Here is a 4,406-nt window from a genome sequence, read left to right as displayed (position 1 = left end):
TATGTTTATTTCATAAGTTACTTATTTGAGACTATTTCTTGTGTTTAAGTCTTTTGTTGAATAAGTAAGCAAGGCCAAGGGTTCTATTGGGGATAGCAATGGTTCTCGAGTGCCAGTCCCACCCAGGGTGTAGGCTTAAGGCGTGACAAACTTGGTATCAGAGCACAGAGTTCAGGAGTCCTAGGGAGTCTATGTAGCCTTGTCTATAGAGTCCTAGTTATAGGTGTGAAGCATGCCACATCTATAATTAGGAGGCTGCAACACTTAGGAATTTTCTCACTTCTTTCGTATTCATTTCGTGTGATAGTGTTAATCTCTATAAAGTTTCCTTCTAACTTGTGCTTGCACGTGTCTTTATGATCTATGAAGAGCTGTCAGAGGATGTCCGACTACGAGAAATGTTGAACTATAGGAACAAGGGGTACCTAATGCACAAAAAGTTCAACCCTAAGGAGAGGTTACCAATGCCAAATTACGTGAAGCTATCCGGATGTTGAGCCTTGTTGTGACTAACCAAGCTGGGCAATAGAGAGGAAATCGACAGGAAGTGGCTGACACTTAAAGGATTTGTGAGTTCTTAAGGATTAATCCACCAAGCTTCACAAGTTTAAGTGTTACTGAGGATCCAGAGAACTTTGTTAAAGAGCTTCAGAAGGTTTTTGAGATCATGCATGTTTCTGATACTGAGAGAGTGGAACTAGATAAATACCAAATGAAGGGTGTCGCTAGAATCTGGTTCTATCAATGGAAGAAGAACTGAGCTGAGGGAGCACCACTTGTGAGTTGGGCTTGTTTTGAGAAGGCCCTTTTGGGGCATTTCTTTCCCTGAGAACCGAGATAGTCTAAGGTAGGAGAGTTCCTCACTCTTAAGCAGGAATCTATGAGCATTCATGAGTATAGTCTGAAGTTCACCCAACTTTCCTGCTATGCTCCGGAGGTGGTTACTGAAATGAGGAGTAGGGTGAGTTTTCTCGTTGCTGGGTTGTCTTGCATGTCAAGCAAGAAAGGCAAGGTAGCTATGCTGATAAGACATATGGACATAGCAAGGCTGATGATCCTTGTGCAACAAGTTGAGGAGGGCAAGCAGAGTTATAGAGAAAAGTTTAAGAATAAGAGGGCTAAGTCATCAAGGAATGAGTTCGGGCAGCAAAAGAGTAATGCGAACCGGTCTTTCTTCCAACAGAAACATAAGGGACCTACTCCATCATATACTAGTGCACCTTAACCAAAGAACAAAGGTGAGTACAATAGTCAGAATTGCATAGCCAAACCTGCCTATTCTTAGGGTAGTATGGTAGTATGGCTAAAAGGGGTAGTAAGCCTCATGTATGTGCTAACTGTTGTAGGAACCACTCATGGATGTGTCGTGATGGCTCCTCTAGTTGCTTCAAGTGTGGCCAGAATAGTCATTTTATGCGAAAGTGTCCAAAGAACAAGCAGGGTAATGGTAATGGGGGCAATAGGGCCCAGTTTTCTTTAGTTGCTCCACTAGAAAAAGTTGCATCTAGAGGAGTTACTTTAGCGGCAGGCAGAGGACGAAACCGTTTGTATTCTATCACGAGTCGCCAAGAGTAAGAGGATTCGCTAGATGTTGTCACTGTATGATCCAAGTCTATAACTTTGATGCTTATGCTTTGCTAGATTAAGGAGAAAGTTTATCCTTTGTAACTACGTTTATTGCGATGAATTTTAATATTCTTCCTTAAAAAATTATTAAGCCCTTCAGTGTTTCCACACCCGTTGGTGAGTCTATTCTATCAGAGAGAGTCTATGGTTATTGTCCCATTTCTGTCAATCACAAGAGCACCATGGCTGATTTTAGTTGAGTTAGACAAGGTAGATTTTGATATCATTCTTGGTATGGACTGGCTTCATAACTGTTATGCCAAAGTTGATTGCAGAACTTGAGTTATCAAGTTTCAGTTTCCAAATGAGCCAGTCTTAGAGTGGAAAAGTAGTTCAGCAGTGCCTAAGGGTCATTTTATTTCATACCTTAAGGTAAGAAAGTTAGTTTCCAAGGGGTGTGGTTATCACTTAGTCCGAGTTAATAACTCTAGTGTTGAGATACCTCAAATTCAATCAGTTCAAGTAGTAAAAGAGTTTCAAGAAGTCTTTCCAGATGATCTTCCCGGAGTCCCTCCTTAGACAGAAATAAACTTTGGTATAGATATTCTTCCTGATACTCATATATATCTATTCCGCCATATTGATTGGCACCAGCATAGTTGAAATAATTGAAGGAGCAGTTGAAAGAAATCCTAGAGAAAGGTTTTATTCGACAAGTGTCTTACCTTAGGGCGCTCCGGTCTAATTTGTGAGAAAGAAGGACGGTTCCCTTAGGATGTGTATAGATTGATGTCAGTTGAACAAGGTTAACATCAAGAATAAGTATCCTCTTCCGAGAATTGATGATCTCTTCGATCAACTTCAGGGTGCCACTTGTTTCTCTAAGATAGACCTCAAATCTTGCTACCATCAGTTATGGTCATTATGAGTTTATGGTCATGTCGTTCGGTTTAACCAATGCACCTGCAATGTTCATAGACCTTATGAATAGAGTATTCAAGCCTTATTTAGATATGTTTGTCATCGTGTTCATTGATGACATTCTAATCTATTCGAGGAATGAGGAGGATCATGGTATCCATCTAAGAATAATTCTCCAAACTCTAAAGGATAGAGAGTTGTATGCCAAGTTCTCCAAGTGTAAGCTTTGGCTTTAGTCTGTGGCATTTTTAGGCCACATTGTTTCCGGTGATGGAATTGAAGTTGACACTCAGAAAATAGAGGCTGTGCAGAATTGGCATAGACCCATATCTCAAACTGATACGAGGAGTTTCTTGGATTTTGCTGGCTATTATAGAATGTTCGTAGAGGGGTCCTCATCGATTTTGTCCCCTTTGACCAAGTTGACTCAAAAAACAATGAACTTCCAATGGTCTGAACCTTATGAGAAAAGCTTTTAGGTATTGCAAAAGAGGTTGACTACTGCCCCAGTATTGACCCTACGAGAGGGTACACAAGGCTTTGTAGTATATTGTGATGTGTGCAGAGTTTGTTTGGGTTGTGTGTTAATGTAGAATGGCAAAGTCTTAGCTTATGCCTCCAGATAGTTGTATGTTCATGAGAGGAATTACCCAACCCATGATCTAGAGTTGGTTGCTGTAGTATTTGCTTTGAAAACATGGAGGCATTATCTTTATTGTGTTCATGTGGATGTGTTCACCGATAACAAGAGTCTTCAGTATGTGTTTAATTAGAAAGAGCTTAATCTCAGACAGAGGAGGTGGTTAGAGTTACTCAAGGATTATGACATGAGTATTCTATATCACCCGGGTAAGGCTAATGTTGTTGTTGATTCCTTGAGCAGGTTGTCTATGGATAGTACCGCCCATTTTGACGAAGATAAGAAAGAGCTAATAAGAGATGTGCATAGACTTCCACGATTAGGAGTTCGACTAATGGATTCCACAGAAGGAGGATTAGTGATGATGAATGGGGTGAATCATCATTAGTCTCAAAAGTGAATGAGAAGCAAGACCAAGACCCTATTTTGCTTGAATTGAAGGAAAATGTTCATAAGAAAAAAGTATTGGCTTTTGAACAAAGGGGGATGGTGTATTGAGGTATCAAGGTAGATTGTGTCTACCAAGGGTGGATGAACTCCAAGAGAGAATCATTGAGGAAGCTCATAGCTCCAGATATTCTATCCATCCGGGTTCCACAAAGATGTATCGTTATTTGAGAGAAGTTTATTGTTGGAGTAGTATGAAGAAGGGCATTGCAGAGTTTGTTGCTAAGTGTCCGAATTGTCAATAAGTTAAAGTAGAGCACCAAAGGCCCGGTGGTGTGGCTCAGAATATAGAATTTCTAGAATGGAAGTGGGAGATGATAAATATGGACTTCATTACTAGGTTCCCATGGTCTCGCAGGCAGCATGATTCTATTTGGGTGATTGTTGATCCAATGACAAAATCAGCTAACTTTTTGCCGGTAAAGACTATCCATCAATAGAGGACTATGCCAAGTTATAAATTAAATAGGTAGTAAGACGTCATAGAGATTCGGTCTCCATTATTTCAGACAGAGGTGTGCAATTTACTACACAGTTTTGGAAGTCATTCCAGAAAGGCTTGTGTTCAAAAGTGAACTTAAGTACTGCTTTTCATCCTCAAATAGATGGTTAAGCAGAGCGCACTACCAAGACTTTAGAAGATATGTTGCAGGCCTGTGTGATTGATTTATAATGTAATTGGGATGATCACCTACCTCTCATTGAGTTTGCTTACAACAATAGTTACCACTGTAGCATCTAGATGGCTCCTTATGAAGCCCTTTATAGGAGAAGATGTGAATCTCCTATTGGACGGTTTGAAGTTGGTGAAGTTGGGTTGATAGGACCAGAC

Source organism: Solanum tuberosum, unplaced genomic scaffold (assembly GCF_000226075.1).
Source record: "Solanum tuberosum cultivar DM 1-3 516 R44 unplaced genomic scaffold, SolTub_3.0 scf00199, whole genome shotgun sequence".
NCBI lineage: Eukaryota > Viridiplantae > Streptophyta > Magnoliopsida > Solanales > Solanaceae > Solanum > Solanum tuberosum.
This window is presented reverse-complemented; position numbering follows the sequence as displayed.